Below are 18,796 nucleotides of genomic sequence, written 5' to 3'. Positions count from 1 at the left end.
GAAGGTTGCCTGTTGCAACAAATGGTATGAATTTGGGAAGGAGAATATTGTCACCTTGTCATCAGTAAGGACCCTACAGAACCATACCGAGCACATCAAGTTGAGGCAAGGTAAATTTCAGTCTTTTAACTTTAAAGCTCACAACATTCTCACTTGTATTTGCTCCTTGACTGTGCTTCCACAGGGATTCTGGATGAGGCTTTTGCTGCCCTGAATGAGAAGGTGGCTACCATGGCTCAAGAAGAGAGGCACGCCTGCCTTTTGATGGATGAAATGCAGATTTCGCCTGGACTGGATTATGATGCATCATCAAGATGTATCATAGGTGCGGCAAATATTTTTTCAGAGTCTGCATTGATAGTATACCACATTAGATCAGTATTTTGCATACAGAGACTGGGAACCTCAAAAGTCATTTGCATGCTGGGACTGGTCCAAGGTATTCGAACAAAATGCTTTTCATGAAATACAATGAACTACGTTGTCAGCGTGACATTTTGCACTTTGAATGCATCCATATTGCGGCACTTTCAATGCATTTAGCTTTTGTGAGAATAAGAACCATCTAAATGCATTAAATTGGAACAGAAGACTGCTTTCAGTTTATAATCTCCTTAATTGGTAATGCCCACACCTTGATATAACTCTGTGCTTGGATTTTTCAGGACAGCCAACAATAGGCCCATCAAATCCATCTGCCAAAGAAGAACTTGGTACACATACACTAGTCTTTATGCTGGCTGGCATCACAAGCAGATGGAAGCAAGCAGTAGCCTACCACTTCACATGTAAGTGACTGGATAGTTGCTTTTTAATTTCGAGCAATGGTTTTACATATGGTCAGGCTCAAAGCAACTGCATGTTTCCATGCAGGGTTGGACAAGCTAAAATGCTTAACGGAGAAGCATTTCTACCCGCATTCATGGAGTTTGCTAGACTAGCTATGAAGCCTCCTTATGCAACTGCGCGAAAGAAACTCCGTGCCAGTGTTTCAAACTGGGACCAAAGCAGAGAGATCAGCTTTGCTGGCTACTACATTAAACCACTGTGCCCTCTCGGTAGCCAGTTTCCTTATATGCTGCGCTGCCAGTCTTTCATGCTGCGTTTTGAAAGTTGTCTTTTGTGTCTTCTCCTCTGAAAAAGTTGCAGCAAAGACCTTAATTGGTTCTCCTTCATTCTGATAAAAGATTAGAGCACCCAGTAAGAACTTGCCCAAATGTGGTAAGACGTGTAAAGCAAAGCTAAGTAATGCAAAACTTAGCTAGACGAGTGGAAATAACACTTCTGCATGTATATCTATGCTTAGCCAAACTAAACTGCTGCTTTATTCTTTAATAGTAAGTTGGCACATCAACATACTGCAAATTGCCATATTTTCTTCGTCTAAACTCCATAGCATCATTTACCAATGCTAAAATAATGCAATAATTGAGAAGCAGCAAACCAAGAGCTGTGTACAGCTGCTGAAACATGTTTAGTGGCATTCCATTAATTGCGCGGAAGGTATCATTTGCCAACTTTTGGTGGACATGGGCTGTGAGTAACAGTTGCACATCTAGCTCAACACCGAGCACAGAGGTTACAATCCTGATTTCATGATGTTCAAGAGCCAGGATCAGTGTGCCAGGAGGAGAGCAAAGTCTCGTGAGTGTCATTGTTCAGGACTTAACTGCATTGACAGGAAATTTGAATTCCTCAATCCAATGCTGACATATGTTGAGGTCAGCCAGGACGAAAACATGGACAGCAGGATCATGAATCGGAAGAAATTGGGTCAGGACGTTGGCGTATAATAAAGACTTGAGGTTTTTTCTGATGCTATTAATGTACTATAAGTGTTATGCTTTTCTCTAATGTAATTCCAGCAGTGCATTGATATCCCTATTGCAAAACCCTGCGCCACTGGGGCCCAGCGTCCCGCGCCATGCCTGATTATCGGATCAATGTGGCGTCGGAGACTGGGAGGATGCATACTGGGACGTGGCTTACTGACACGCGGTTTACTGGCACGCTCGTACGGGTGGCAGCGGTACCCCAGAAAAACCAGAGGCTCAAATAAAAACTAAAATGGAATAAAGTAGCTCACGTAGAATAAAAAAAAAGAATTAGTAAGAAAAAAACTTCAGTGCCAAGCGCTGACAGGATTCGAACCAGGAACCCACGGTTTACCAGCAATAGACGCTAACCACTACACAACGAATATTTTTTTTTCTTTATTGAACTACACAACGGAGATAACTGAAATGCATATCATTTCCTTTGCTAAAACAGATGCTTGGGCAAGTTGGTAACTCATTTTGACCGGAACCGCGCGCACTAAGACACAGACAAGAAGAGAGACACGACACCCACGAGCGCTGACTTTCAACTGGTGTTTATTGTTTGGAACGAGGCATATATACACAGTTCCAACAACACAAGGAAAATAACCATCCTTCATTGATTCATAGTCAATTCATGCATGTCACACTGAACAAGGACGATAACAACATTATCATTTTCCCTTCCCTAAAAATGCCAATTCTTTTGAACTGATCGATAAAGAGGGGCTACTGACGCATGCGTCTTTAGACCAGGCGATGTGCGCTGCTTCGATTATTTCGCGTGTTAATTGGTCACTGTGTTTACTTAAAATTTGTGTGCTAGTGAAGTCAGGGTGGCAAGTTTTGTTTTCACAGTCTCTGCAATGAATCCCGAGATGCCCTTTTACTGTGTTATGCACGTTATTACTGTGCTCCTTCAGGCGTTCATTGAGGCATCTCCCCGTCTGACCCACATACAGCTTGCCGCATGACAAGGGAATGGCATACACTACACCTTCTTCACATGACACGAATCGATTTTCATGCTTGATGTCGCAATCTCTGGGAACGAAATCAGTATTAACCATTTTGCACATCTTCCCTAGCTTATCTGGAGCCGAAAATATAACCTTAACTCGTGCTTTATTCGCTATCTTTTTTAGTCTGTGGGAGAAATGATGAATGTAAGGTACAACAGTAATTATTTCTTTTTCCTTCCGCGTCTCTGAATCTGCCTGCTTCCCTTTTCCATTTTTGCTCAAGCTACTGAGAATATATTCGGACACTGATACTAGTAGCTGCTTGGGATAACCAGCCTTAACGAGCCGATCGGTTTGGAGAAGGAAACTATCTTGCATGGAGTGCATGCAGGATTTGTTAAGCGCGTTGTGATAGCATGACTTTACCACAGCACGTTTCACCAGCTTAGAATGAAATGACGTAAAAGAGAGCAATGGCTTTCTGCTTCGTGGCTGGTAAGACCAACACATGTGATGGTGCATTAATCTGAGTTTGAGGTCTAAAAATTGGATGACATTGTTTTCTGGCACTTCAGTGGTTAGTATGAGGGGATGAAGGCACTCTACAAAGTTAGCTTTGATCTGCGTAAAGACTGCGTCAAATTCTTCCACATTAGAGTCTATAAGAACGAGAAAGTCATCTACATATCGAAAACATTGTACAACCTTTGACCCTTTCAATTTTTCTTGAAGCATTCTACCCTTTTGTGCTAACAACGTGTCGTGTCTCTCTTCTTGTCTGTGTCTTAGTGCGCGCTGTTCCGGTCAAAATCAGTTACCAACTTGCCCAAGCATCTGTTTTAACGAATTTCATTTCTAGTACATCGGGCCTTATTAATTGTCTGTCCGTCCATCCATGTATTCTCGTCACCTACATTGCTGTCGCCGTATGCAACGCTCGATCATTGGTTTTTCTCGTCAAGGAAAAACGTGTTCCAACGTACGTTCTGCAGCTGTTTGGAGGATTCCAGCCTTCGCAGGGCCATTGCTCAAGAATTTGCCACATCCTGAAGGCTGAATGGAACAGACAAGCTCGGTTTTACAGGCGCAGTCTTTTTCTTCTGCTGCAAAGAACCGAAGCCCCACCTCATAGAAAGAAGAAATGGAAAAAGCTTTCTGATTTAGCGAACACAACGGCTGACTTCTTGTGGCACCAAACACTTTTCCAGCTCTGGGCATCACCAGCCAGAAACACTCGACAGAGAATGTAATACACACCGCAGGGAACGTGTCGCTGCCTACGGAAGGGCGTCGTGTTCTCTCCCAGGGACCGAAGTACGCCACGGAACCCAAAAGGTCGCCCGCGGAACTTCTGAGCATGGTGAGGCAGGTGTCCAGGTTGGCACCGGTGGCAGAATCCGATAGGTGCGTGTCTGAAGGAGTTGATGCGCTTCTGCGTTGCAAGGCCCCAGTGAACACCGTCTCGGTTCGGCGAACTGTCTCGTATTTGAAGGGAAATTCGCTGCGTTTGCTCCCAGCCGACAAGGAAGGGGGATTCCTAGTGCTACCCTCCCATTTGTACGTCAAGAAGGGCAGGGAAGCTACTCAGTCTTCGTTTTCTGTGGCCAATAACCTTAATCTGAAAAGAAAATAAAGCTAAGGCCAAGAGAGTGTGCAAAAAACTTAACCTTGATCTGTTAACAAAAAAAGCCGATAAAAGTGAAGGCCTTAGTTTACAAGTGTTTTTTAGCCTCAAAAACCCACAAACCAGAGTGTCCGTTTCGTGTGATCGTATCTGAGAGAGGCACATGGCAAAAAAATGTAGCCGTTTTTCTAAAGAAGATCTTAAATTCACTCACGTTGGACGATCCTTTCCAATTAAAAAAATCGCAGGATGTAATCCAGTTTTTAGAAACTAACAAGAACAAGGGACTGATGGCCTGCTCCTTTGACGTCAAGGACCTATATTATTCACTACCACATGACGAGCTCTTCGCGTGCTTAGAAGAATGTATTGACCAGCAAAGAGTAATTGAATTCCAAAACAAGAACGGCATATCCGCCGAAGGCTTTTTAGAACTACTTCAAGTGTATTCAACTTCTACCTTCATTTCCTGGGATGGTGAGTTTTACCTGCAAAAACGAGGAGTTTGCATCGGGTCATGCATAGCTCCCGTGCTTAGTGACTTGTTGTTAGCACAAAAGGGTAGAATGCTTCAAGAAAAATTGAAAGGGTCAAAGGTTGTACAATGTTTTCGATATGTAGATGACTTTCTCGTTCTTATAGACTCTAATGTGGAAGAATTTGACGCAGTCTTTACGCAGATCAAAGCTAACTTTGTAGAGTGCCTTCATCCCCTCATACTAACCACTGAAGTGCCAGAAAACAATGTCATCCAATTTTTAGACCTCAAACTCAGATTAATGCACCATCACATGTGTTGGTCCTACCAGCCACGAAGCAGAAAGCCATTGCTCTCTTTTACTTCATCTTATTCTAAGCTAGTGAAACGTGCTGTGGTGAAGTCATGCTATCACAACGCGCTTAACAAATCCTGCATGCACTCCATGCAAGATAGTTTTCTTCTCCAAACCGATTGGCTCGTTAAGGCTGGTTATCCCAAGCAGCTACTAGTATCAGTGTCCGAATCTATTCTCAGTAGCTTGAGCAAAAATGGAAAAGGGAAGCAGGCAGATTCAGAGACGCGGAAGGAAAAAGAAATAACTACAGTTGTACCTTACATTCATCATTTCTCTCACAGACTAAAAAAGATAGCGAATAGAGCACGAGTTAAGGTTATATTTTCGGCTCCAGATAAGCTAGGGAAGATGTGCAAAATGGTTAATACTGATTTCGTTCCCAGAGATTGCGACATCAAGCATGAAAATCGATTCGTGTCATGTGAAGAAGGTGTAGTGTATGCCATTCCCTTGTCATGCGGCAAGCTGTATGTGGGTCAGACGGGGAGATGCCTCAATGAACGCCTGAAGGAGCACAATAATAACGTGCATAACACAGTAAAAGGGCATCTCGGGATTCTTTGTAGAGACTGTGAAAACAAAACTTGCCACCCTGACTTCACTACCACACAAATTTTAAGTAAACACAGTGACCAATTAACACGCGAAATAATCGAAGCAGCGCACATCGCCTGGTCTAAAGACGCATGCGTCAGTAGCCCCTCTTTATCGATCAGTTCAAAAGAATTGGCATTTTTAGTGATGGGAAAATGATAATGTTGTTATCGTCCTTGTTCAGTGTGACATGCATGAATTGACTATGAATCAATGAAGGATGGTTGTTTTCCTTGTGTTGTTGGAACTGTGTATATATGCCTCGTTCCAAACAATAAACACCAGTTGAAAGTCAGCGCTCGTGTGTGTCGTGTCTCTCTTCTTGTCTGTGTCTTAGTGCGCGCTGTTCCGGTCAAAATTGCCTTTGCATTTTAAGTCCGCCTCAATATTTTGGGGTTGGGACTTTCACGTTTCGAAGTGTAGAGACTATGGCCACCGCTATAACGACTGCAACTTATTGAGCACTGGAGCATGCTGCTAGCTCTCGAAACTTGACAGTAACATTCTGGATGTCTATGTGCACCATGATATGCATGCAAAACATTTTAAAAGATCGTGTTTCACAGCGTCGGTTGTTCGGTCGTGCTCTGCTACTACGCTCGTAATTGTTGCTAAACACTAAGCTCCAGCACAAAACTTCAAGGAATATTGCCTAAAAAAGCTCCACAACCGGCACACGGAGTGGCAAGAGTCATATTTTGGTTGCAACTAAAGCTTAGTCATATGTAAACATTTCAGAAAGCGTGGTAATGACCGAGGGCGCGGCTAGCTGTTTCCTACGTAGTGCAGGAAAGAGCACTGAAAAACTTAGAAACGCGTACTGGACTTACATTGCAAGCGCTGTATGTTCTTTTTTTTTTTCACCCAGTGTTTCATCGTTCGGCAAGCTATTTTTTTCCCCGTTATATTTTTTTCGATCAGCTGTTTTTACTTGGCTGGTACGCTAGCTAATGCTTAGACCTTGTTTGAAGCCAGCGATTGAGCCACAGTAAGCATTTTGGCAGTAATCATCGTGTTCCAGCGCTTTCACGAAAAATGATCAAGTTTTTGACGGTAGCCTACATTATTCGTTTATTTTTTCAGTTGTCAGTTAATTGCCCGACACAGTGAGTGATGTGCATATCACAGCTGCGTCGATCGAGGTTGCTTAAGAAAGGTAGACTCGCCCATCTAAAAACTCGAACGAAAAACAATCTGCCCTCATTTTCAACTCAGGTGCCCAATGTGTTTCATGAAAACAGCGCTTAGCAGGAAAATACTTTTTCATTTCCTCTGTCCCGGCTCCCCAGTTTTCGGACTTCGGATCATTTTCATAATGATACTGGGAACAGTGCGGCTCTAGCGCGCGCGTACAGCGCATTTCCGAGTGCCATGCAAAATACCATTGGGCCACCCAGCTTATAAAGCAAGTCCCAGCTTTTTCTCCCATGGTACCAGCGCTACCAGTGTCTTCACAGCACAGATCTAGTGAATCTCGCAGAGTGCCAGCATTCCTAGTAAAAACCAATGAGAAAAAAATACTTGTTTCGTACTGGAAGATACTGGAGGGCGCGGCACTTTGCGATAGGGAGGGATTTGAAGATATTTTGAAATGTTATATGCTATCTGATACATTATTGGAGTAGAATATTTTTGCGGGCGAGTTGATTCATTGCAGATAAAAGGTAAACTGTGCGAAGAAAACGGGACACTAGACAAAGGAACAAAAATTGCGCCCGTGTTGTAGTTTTTGTTCCTTCGTCTAGTGTCCCGTTTTATTTGCGCAGTTTACCTTTTATCTGATACATTATTGATCATGATGTTTGTTCTTTGCAGCTTCCTCATTCAATGAAGAGGAGGTGAAAAGTTGCCTTTTCGCAATCCTTCGCCGTGAGGAAGACGTTGGCATTATCATCGGTGCAGCAGTAACCGATATGGGACCAGGCAAGACGGCCATCTGGCGACTCTGTGGCATCCAAGTGACAAAATATGGGAAACCAAGTGTGTCATGTCCTCACCCTTGTGGTGGAGGAAGGCAGCTCTACTTCTTGGCTGACTGTCCACATCTGCTTAAAAACCTGAGAGGCCTCTTGGTACGAGGGCAGCAGATAACTTTGGACATATCCACAGTGAAAAAGCATAACCTCCCCAGTAACAAGGAGAGCCTCACAGATTGTATGCCATCTATGCTGTGATTTTACTGTTGTGGACACTTGCTCTGCACGCGCTTGTGCAAACTTCAAAGTAGAGCAAGCCAAATTTGAAGCTGTTGACATGCATCTGGACTGCATATACGTGGGTGCATTTTTAGTTAATGTCCTTGAGTTTGAGTTTAACGGTGCTTATAACTTTCTTCATTTGCAAATTCAGATTACGTCTTTCAACTTGTATTAGTACCACTTACCGCATTTATTGAAATTAATGCTTGTACAGCAATATAATGCTTATACCTCTCAGTATAAAGCAGGCATCATTTTTTAGTAAGTGGTGGTATAATATTAGTAAACAATACTAATAATGTAATATCGGGCTCAATGTGAGCTGCAGTACACAAGATATGTTGGGTTATAGTTACGAACAGCAAGCCTACTGGAATTTTGTGCAATTAGCGACTGATGAAAGAGGGTACCTTGAATGTTTGTACATGTTTGGGGCTCTGTACAAAGGCACATAATTTTGCTGTGAAGAGAAATCTGTTGCTTCACTCGGAAAGTTGTGAGGCATATTTTGCTCAAAGTATAATTGTTACATGGCAGTGGATATTCTCCAACCGAGAAAGCGAGAAGCTTTAACTAGAATTTTTTAGCAATTAAAATAAAGTGATGAAAAAAAAGAAAAGTAATGAAGAAAGAAGGAGAGTGAGAATGACAGAGGGCGAAGTTGGCTTGGGGTTTAGCAGGCTGTCACGCTAATGTGACACAGGAAGGGGAACCACTGGTCAGCGGCAGACTTTCAATTGAAATGGTACAGTGCTGATGTAGATGCAGAAATCACAAAGACAAGGTGTTGGCAGGCCCCACTGCCATTGCGTCCTGCTAGTGTAATAGCCCCTTAGCAAGTAGCTTCAGACACTTTTTGCATTCTTCTAACTTAAGGGCAAATGTTTTCGCTGTGCTGTGAATGTTTGCTTTTGTTTTGTAACATCATTTTTGTACTGAATGCGTACTCAAACTAGTAGCCTTTTGTTTTTACAATAGGTAAAGAGAGCAGATGAGTAGCATAATTTAAGAAACGTTTATTCAATAAAGCAGCATGGGGCGCAAGCATGCATAATTTATGAGTTGCCTGCACTATGAAGATGTTCTATGGTCCTTGCAGGTCTCCCTAGAATGCATAAAGCAGGCTTGTGAAATTGATTCCAGGCACAAGCTCAAGTTCATGCCTCACTTGAAGTTGCGAGACCTGGATCCAAATCATTTCGAAAAAATGAATGTGGCATCCGCACATGCTCTTTTGCATCACGCCACTGCTGCAGGTCTGCGGTACTTGGTGCAGAATGACCACTTGGCCAAGGAGGCCCTTACAACTGCATTTTTCATTGAGCAGGTGTTCTGGTGGTTCACTATAATGAGCTCGCGTTCAAGAAAAATTGCCCTGAGTGAAAGCTCCCTCAGAAAGCAGATGAGGCAAAAGGCTTTCTCGCAGACTTTATTAGCATGTGTAGTGAGCTGCAGATCACAGACAAGCTGGGTAAGGGGTGTTGGAAACCAATGCAAACAAGAATTGTACTGTCAACATTGTGTGCTCTGCAGCTCAGAGAGTATTATATTGTTAAACATAACTTCAGGTTTCTCATGCTGAGTAGGCTGAGCTAAGATGCCCTCGAAAACCTGTTTAGTACTGTTAGAATGAAGTCTCCCATTCCACGGGCAAGAGAGTTTAAGTCAACATTTAGGATAATTGTGCTTGCACAGTTTTCGCAGCCTTCTCGCCACAGTTCATATTCTGCAGACGACTCACAGGATCTTCTGACCTTCTTAGCAAACCGACAAGAGTTGACAACAAGATGGCACTCTGTAGTGATACTGTAGCACAAGTGTAGATGGAGTTATAGAGCTTGTGGGCGATTTCTCTGCCCGAGGGATGTGCACGACAAACACACAGTGGGCTGTATAACGAACATCTTTAATCTCACGTAAGCGCGGGCGTCGTCCAAGGCTGTGCGGTGTCGTCGTCCTGGGGGGGCATCGGGTCGTTTCCGTGGAGAAGCGTCAGGAGCGAAGCAACAGGATCGAAGAGGCAGGGACCAAGAGGACGAGACGGCGGCACGAGCCTTCCATTATAGCCCCCTCGCGCGGGACCGGTTATCACCGAACGAGCGGGGAGAGGGAAACCGGCAGCGCGCAAGGAGCCTTGGGATAGTGGCGACGAGCACTAAAGATATGTGGAGTAGGGCCCCACATCTTCCCCCCCCTCAGCGTCCGACCCGGAGTCCGCCAGCAGGCGATCCAACTCGTCCGGGTCTGGGCTGACGTCCGTCGAGACCGAGGGGGGCGCTGTGGACCCTGCCCGCGCCTGGGCGATGATGGCCTTCGCCGCCGGAGACAGCAGCTCGGGCCGGCTCGATTGAAGGAGGCGTAAGGCTGCCTCCTCTGGGCTGCCCCTCTGGACGGGCTGTCCGGCTGCCAAAGCGGTCGCTGCGACCACTGCCCGGTGCAGCCGCTCCGCCGCCTCTGCACGGCTCCTATGCAGCGCCCCGGCCTCGTGGATGGCGCAGCACACACGAAGGGTGCCGCAGAGACCGCACAGGCCTGCGCGCTCCTCTTCTGTGTAGTGGGCCGGGGGCTCGTCGTCCCGGTCCTCTAAAGTAAGGCCCCGGAACGGCAGGGGCACCGACTGCAGGGCCTCTCCGCGGAGAGGCCTGGCCTGGTCTCGCCACCTGGACCCCGCGCAGTAGGAGACCGCCGGCCCGACGGCGACCGTGGTCCAGGTGGCGGTGTGCCGCACAGTCCTCTGCCGCTTGGACTGCGGCTCCAGGGCTGGGGGTGGGCCCCCCGAACGCTTTCCGTGTCCCACATCACTGGGGGGGGGGCGGCTCCTCCAGTGCTTCTCCGGGCCGGTAGGCCGGTCGCGATGGGCACCACGCCCACTCGTTCCAGGCCGCTGGCACAGCCTCTGTTGCTCGTGCACCTGGTGGGCGCGCTCGACCCGGGCGCCGGAATACCGCCTGGGTGACATGCTGTGAGGGGCAGAGAGGGGGTTAGACGAGAGGCACGGCTTTTACCTGGTCCTCAGGTTGCAGCGTCGGTTGCAAACAGTGCCACTACGTGCTCGCCTTCCCGGGGGAGAGATCGCTGAATCGCCGTGAGCTTCCACCGCTTCGCAGTTATCGTCCTTGCGAAGGTGGTAAGCTTTCAAGTCTGCGACATGCACCGGACCGGCGGTTTCACCGCTCGTCGACAACCGTAGCTGGTAGGTGAGGGGCCTAGTCCGAGCCGTAACTTCGAACGGTCCAACCCACTTGTGCGCTAGCGACGTGGCGAAACCACGTGCTGCGTTACTAAGCGGGTGCGTTCTTTTCAGTACCAAGTCTCCCGTGTTGAAAACGACGTGACGACGACCTTTGTTGTACTGATCCGTTTGCTCCATGCGCGCGACATCGAGGTTTTCACGAGCCGCGCGCTGCGCTGCATCAAGGCGCTCGCGGAGCTTCGCCGCGTACTGCGTAAGCGGAGGGGGCGCGGGCCCCGCCGCGTCAAGTAGAGCGTTCTCTAGCGGAAAAGCGATCTCTTTCCCAAAATTCAAGTAAGGGGGTGTCGTACCCACCGCCCTGTTCACGGTTGTTCTAGTGGCGAAAGCCAGATCGGGGAGCCGTGCGTCCCAATCTCTGTGTTTCTCGGTCGTCGCGACCAGCATACTGTTAACATTCCGATTTACTCTCTCGGTTATGTTGCTCTGAGCGTGGTAGGGACTCGTTTTCCTGTGGCGGATTTGAGGCGCCCGACAAGAATCAACAAAGACTTTTCTTGTGAAATACGAAGCATTGTCTGTAATCAGGTCGGAAGGGAACCGAAACGAGTGAATGTCTCCAACAGTTTCTCCCAAATCCGTTCTGACACAAGCTTCCTAAGGGGGAAAACCTCAACCCACTTATAATAGTGGTCCGTTATTACAAGGATATATTGGTATCCGCGCGCGGAGCGAGGTAGGGGTCCCATGATATCGCACACGACCACTTGCCATGGATAGTTGCTAACTACCGGCTTCATCATGCCAGCGGGTTTCCCCGCCCGATGCTTGGCTACCTGGCAAACAGGACAAGTACGGGCGTAGCCCAGCACATCCTTTCTCATACCTGGCCAGGTCGCGACACGGCATAACTTGTCATAAGTCTTACTGCCGCTGCCATGGCCTGCCAGCGCTGAGTCATGGAAGTACTGGAGGAATCGTTTCCGCAACTTCCTCGGGACCACGACTCGGAAGGGGGATGCAATCGCCTCTTCCTCGTCAAGTTGGGGGATGTAGCAGAGCAGTAAGCCATCATCGCCCAGCAGATACGCGTCGTACTTGCCCTCAGCATTCCCGGTGCAAGCTGCACTCTTCGCCAGCTTTGTCAGCACCCGCTGGCATAGACCGTCTGCTTTCTGGGCCTCAATTAGCTCTTCCCTCCTTATCGCTACTCCCCAAGACCGATTTCTCTCTGCCTCGATTCTTGGCAGGCGAGTAGTCGCCGCCACCAGCTGCTGCGCCTTCTCTCTCTCGCAGCACAGCGCGGCAACTCTATCCGCCTCCTTTCTCTCTTTAACTACGCAGGGCGCCACACTCGCGCCCGCCCCCTCCTGCTCTCCAGTAGCGGCGACGCCGCTTTCAGCAATGCAGGTCTGCGCCTCTTTTGCGCTTTTTCCAGCCTTCAACGTTGCGCGCGATAGAGCATCGGCCACCTTATTCATGCTGCCCCGACGGTACTCAATGGCGTACGCGTAACGTTGCAACATCAGCGCTCATCTCGCGAGTCTGCCTGCGGGGTTTTTTCAGCCTCTTTAACCACGAAAGTGCCTGGTGATCTGTCTGCACGGTGAAAACCGCTCCGTCTAGGTACATGTCGAACTTTGACACTGCGAACACTATCGCCAGGCATTCCTTTTCGGGCACGGAGTAATTCCACTCCGCCGATGTGAGAGTGCGGCTAGCGAACGTGACAGGGCGCAGCTCGACCTCGTGTTCCTGCAACAAAACCGCTCCTACACCGGCATCACTAGCATCTGTCTGCAAGACAAATGGCTTGTTCAGGTTGGGCAGGCGCAAACTAGCGGTGTTCGCTATCGCGCGAGCCAAGGCAACAAAAGCGTCGTTCTGTTCCTTGCCCCAGACCCACTTCGAGCCATTCCGCAACAGCTGGTTCAACGGCCTAGCGAGCTCTGACAACTAGGAATGAATTGTCTGTAGAAGGCAACCATTCCCAAAAACCTCTGCAAGCTTTTCACGTCCGTCGGGCAGGGGTAGTTCAGAATTGCCTGCAGTTTGTCATCGTTCGGTCTCAAAGTGCCATCATCAACCACAAATCCCAAGGGGTTCACTCTCTTTGATGCCAACTGCACTTCCTTTGGGTTGTTCGTTATACCCGCACGTCTCATTTTTTCAAGAACGGAATTCAGGTGAATGAGATGCTCTTAGAACGACTTTGAGAATATCACGCCATCGCGTAGTTGAACCTTGCATCGCCCAGCACGATGTCCATCAATCGCATGAACATGCTCGGTGCATTAGACAAACCAAACGGGAGTCGAGTAAATTCGAAGAGCCCGCGGTGACAGGTGAATGCGGTTTTCTGAATGTCACCTTCCGCCACCTCAATCTGCAGGTACCCTCTGCTTGCATCCAGGACTGTGAAGAACCTTGCGTTCCCTAACGCATACATCACAGCCTTGATCGACTGGAAAGGGTACGCAACCGTAGGCGTGAGTTGAGCTTTCGATAATCAACACACAGCCAGACCGAACGATCTTTCTTTGGCGCTAGAACCACTGGGGACGCCCAGGGACTTTGTGAGGGTCTCACCGCGCCGGTATCAATCATCTCATCAAGGGCACTGTCGAGAAGCTGTCTCTTATGCGCGCTTAACGGCCGCGGGTTACATCTGAAAGGGCGCGCATCACCCGTTTCAATCTCGTGCTGAAGCAAGTCGGTTCTGCCTGGTCTCTCTGTGAAGCAATCCGAAAACGGGAGTAAAGTTTTCCCGAGCCTTCGGCGCTGACTACCGGTTCCTGAGAAGGACGCGATAATTGCTTCCAATGGGCTACCATTCAGTGTCGTGGGGGAGCCGTCTGCCAAAAAAGCATGGACGCTCGCTCGCTGAGCGACGCATTCCTGTTTGGGCGCGCTAACAAAGGGATTGAGGGGGGTGAAGGGGCTGCAGCGATAGCCGTTCTCCCCCATGTCAAGCACAATGCCTTCGCTCGAAAGAAAATCTCTTCCCAGAATAATTGGTATGGCTAAGCCGGGCAGATAGACGAAGCGATGCCTCCGATTCCTGCCGTCGAAACGCAGGACCAGACGTACCGCTCCCTCCGCTTTTGTCCCTGCTGCTAAGCTCAAAGGGGTTTCGGCTGGCCTGACACGGATGTTACATCGACGGCAGGCCTCGAAAACGTCATCACCGACCAGTGACAGAGTTGAGCCCGTGTCAACGAGTGCCGAGCAGCTTTGACCAACTAACCGCACTAGCATAAAAGGGCTCGAGCGCGACAACCTTCCTTGCGCTCTACAGGCGAGGGGGACAAAAGCTTCTGCGCCACCGGTGCGGTCGCCCGGTGACGCGGCGTGGGAGTACATTTCCCATTTTCCGCCGTGGCTTCCACGAAATTCTCCCGCCGACGGCGACAGGCTGGTATTACCAATTATCGCCGGCGGCGGTCCGCGTTTCCCTGCATACTCCTTACTTGACGCTATCGTGCCACGTGGTCCGGCTGGTTGCAATTACAGCAAAACCGATCGTTCACCCGCCACGGGGTCGGGGGATGCCGCGTTCCACGAAGCGGTTGGGGATGTCTTTCCCCTCTCTCCGCGCCTATGCGGACGCCGCTGGCGAGCCCAGCTCGACGCCGCTGCTCGAACGCGTACGGGTCAAGAGCGCGAGGAATCGCGGAGCCTTCCGCTGGCCTTTCCTGCCCTGCCGTCATTACGTCTGCGCCACTGGTGCGCGGCGCGGAGTCTTGGCCTCCGGCCCAGCCACATCGCGGCTTTAGCGATTCGGCTGGCCTGGGGGTGGCTGGTAGCGCAATTCAGCGAGTAAATCCGCCTGTACTACTTTCGCTTCTTGTGCTAGGGCCTCGAGGTTTGCAAAACCACGTCCCCGCAAATACGGCTTGAAGCGCGGATGGCATTGCCTCATCACGCGCGAGACCTGTTCTAGATCGGTTGCCATGGGATCTGCCCTCTTGTAGAGCTCCTGCATTGCGCGTACATACTCGAGGAGGCTCTCCTCTGGGTGCTGTGTGCGCAACGCTAGCTCCTCAAGCATCCGGCGTTCGTAATCGGGCGGCAAGAACTCGGCGCGGAAGCGATCTCTGAAGTCTGCCATCGACTGGAAGGCCGGCTGGCAGCGTCTCCATCGCGCCGCGCTCTCAACAAGTGCTACGGAAATTACCTGCGCTAACATCACGTCGTCTGGGGAACCCAGTGCCGTCTGATAATCCTCGAGTGCTTGCAAGAACTCGTGGACTGACTTCACGTCCGTGTAGCCGGAAAAAGGAGGGAACCTCTACATTTATCCGCGGACGCGAGACTGTCGCCGCAGCTGTGGCTTGGTTGGCGCTAGCCACCGAACCGAGCTGACGGGTGAACACCGACAAAATTTCGTTCATCTGCCTTATCAGGGCGGCCGCATCGGTAACCTGCGCAGACTCTACCGCGTCCTTTACCTCACTTCCGGACGCACTGGCATCCGAAGCGGCGGTCCTATCTGGCACGTCTTTTCTCGGAGGCATTGCACTCAACAACTAAGGCCGGCCGGGAGCCTACACGCGCACGACTACCACCTAGCCCGCATCAAGAGGCTAGTCACAAAGGCTGAAAACTTCATAAAACTAACATATGCACTAAAAAAAATTAAAACATAAACCGCCCGACACTAAAAAACACAAACATAATGCAAAACAAAATTAAAACACTGTACAAACCCTACTATACTACAATCCGCGTCATCTGCACACACAATAGCCCTAAACTCAAAATGGCGTCGCGCCTAACATACAAAGGACCGGCCCGTCGTGTTGCCGTGTGCTGCCACGTTGGCAGAGAAATCGTCCACATGGGTGCTAATTCAGCCCCACGTTGGGCGCCAGTTGTGGGCGATTTCTCTGCCCGAGGGATGCGCACGACAAACACACAGTGGGCCGTATAACAAACATCTTTAATCTCACGTAAGCGCGGGCGTCGTCCAAGGCTGTGCGGGGTCGTCGTCCGGGGGGCTGCGGGTCGTTTCCGTGGAGAAGCGCCAGGAGCGAAGCAGCAGGATCGAAGAGGCAGGGACCAAGAGGACGAGACGGCGGCAGGAGCCTTCCTGTATAGCCCCCTCGCGCGGGACCGGTTAGCCCCGAACGAGCGAGGAGAGGGGAACCGGCAGCGCGCAAGGAGCCTTGGGATAGTGGCGCGGCCGTCGAAAGCGCGACGCGCCACGGGCGCTAAAGATATGTGGCGTAAGGCCCCACAAGCTCTGCAAAGAGGAAAAAGACAGCCTTGAGTATTTCGCTGGTTATGTTGCATATGCTGTCGTCCACAAATGCAAGCTATGCCAGCAGTGCCATGCCAGCATCATTGATAAATACAAGGAGGTGCTTGAGCTGGTGGCCTTAAAATTTTATACCAGACAAGGGCGAAATCCACTTAAGGTTCCCTCAAAGTCTCTTGTGGAGCTGCTGCACACATGTGAGCAGCTCTTCCGTGCCAATGAGGCGTTTTTGTTGGAGTCGAAGTGCAGTATTGAGACTGAAAAAGGCAGCAGAATCCAAATTTCAGTCCTTCGCCAATTTTCCTTCATGCCACAATGTTGCATCAATCGCCATAAGCCATTTTTTCCTCTGTAGGCTGAGATTTGCCATAAGAGAAAGAAATGCACAACTTTTGCTGAAACTGCATCAGCCTGGCAAGTGTGGTTCGAAAAGTGTTCGGATGCGCATTTTAAGCCAAAATGTAAGCTGATCAGTGCATACAATCCTCGTAACTGAAGTACTGCCAGAGGCTGTTGAGAAACTGCTGTAACTTGGCTACTGTCTTCCTGCCTAATGTGGGTGAAAAAAAGTGCATGCACACGTGTCCAAGATGCTTTAGTATGGAGATTTAAGTCACAGTGATGCATCGGCTATGAGGGACACAAAAGTGGACTACTGCAAATGTACTGAGGCAGCCTGCGGTTCTACAAAAGCTCTCGACATCCATCCCACATTGATGGGCGTTTTTATATTTTGCATTGATTGGAAAGCCCCCCTCCCCCGAGTAGAGTAGATAATCTGCCGTGTGCTTTCCACACATTTGAATAATACCAGGGAGGAGTGCATTCTATACATTACCTAATGTGTCAGATCTCTAATTCCCCCCTCCCCCCTCGAGTTGAGTAGATAATCTGCGGTGTGCTTTCCACACATCTTGAATAATACCAGGGAGAAGTGTATTCCATACATTGCCCAATTTGTCAGATCTGTAATGACCCCCCTCGAGTAGTGTAGATAATCTGCGGTGTGTTCCACACATCTTGAATAATACCAGGGAGGAATATATTCCATTTATTGCCTAATGTGCAAGGTCTCTAATGCATTAAAATACTTGCGTCGCAAAACTAGCTTTTCAAGCATGGTTCTACATGTCATTCCTTGACCTTTTGATTTTAACTCTGTAGTGTTAAAGGGCTCGTTATTCAAAAATTTGGCGTTGGGGCAGGCATTGTAAGCGAACAATCACGAGCATGGAGCTGGCAGGTGGCATGGCCGGACACACATTCTGTGATGGTTTGTGTGGCCTAACGAGGCATATCTGGAAGTTGGGAGGAGCTGCCAACTCAGACTGCCCATTTGCGAATGGGAAGGTGAAATAAGAATCAGCCTTCAAGAGCTATTGGATGCTGAGTCAGGCATGCTACACCTGGGCCACTAAGGCACATTGATCATCATCATCATCAATCATCAGCCTGATCATACCCACTGCAGGGCGAAGGCCTCTCCCATATTTCTCCACTTAACCCGGTTCTGTGCTAGCTGCATTAACTTGACCCCTGCGGACTTCTTAATCTCATCCGCCCACCTAACTTTCTGCCGCCCCCTGCTACGCTTTCGTTCCCTTCGAATCCAGTTTGTTACCCTAAGCAACCATCGGTTATCCTCTCTTCGCACTACATGTCCTGCCCATGTCCATTTCTTCTTCTTAATTTCCACTAGAATGTCGGTAACTTGAGTTATTTCTCTGACCCACTTTGCACGCTTTCTATCTCTTAATGTTACCCCTACCATTTTTCGTTCCATAGCCATCTGGGTTGTCCTCAATTTAAGTAGAACTCTCTTGGTTAGCCTCCACGTTTCAGCCCCGTAGGTGAGTACAGGCAAGATGCAACTGTTGTATACTTTCCTCTTGAGCGATACCGGTAAGCTGCTGGTCATAATCTGCGAGTGTTTGCCAAATGCGCTCCATCCCAAGCTTATTCTTCTTATTTCCTTTTCATGGCCCGGATCTGCGGTTACTACCTGTCCTAAGTAGACATATTCGCCTACTACTTCCAGTATTTCGCTACCTAATGCAAGCTGCTGTTCCATCCCGAGGCTGTTGAACATTACCTTAGTCTTCTGCAGATTGATTTTCAAGCCTGCCTTTCTACTTTTCCTGTCTAGGTCATCAATCATTATTTGCAGTTCATCCCCCGAGTTGCTTAGCAAGGCAATGTTGTCAGCAAATCGCAGATTACCGAGGTATTATCCATCTACCCTTGTCCCTAACTGCTCCCATTCCAAGTCTCACTCCCATTCCAAGTCTCTGAATACTTCCCCTAGACAAGCT

The 18,796-nt window shown here is 48.9% G+C and overlaps 1 pseudogene; it reads left to right on the top strand.

Annotated features, from left to right (window-relative positions):
• The first annotated feature begins 264 nt into the window (after nt 1–264).
• On the top strand, nt 265–9,630 carry LOC146184800 (uncharacterized; annotated as a pseudogene).
• The last annotated feature ends 9,166 nt before the right edge of the window (nt 9,631–18,796 follow it).

Source organism: Amblyomma maculatum, chromosome 7, assembly GCF_055883805.1.
Source record: "Amblyomma maculatum isolate TAMU_Amacu chromosome 7, ASM5588380v1, whole genome shotgun sequence".
NCBI classification, from domain to species: domain Eukaryota; kingdom Metazoa; phylum Arthropoda; class Arachnida; order Ixodida; family Ixodidae; genus Amblyomma; species Amblyomma maculatum.
This window is presented reverse-complemented; position numbering and strand designations above follow the sequence as displayed.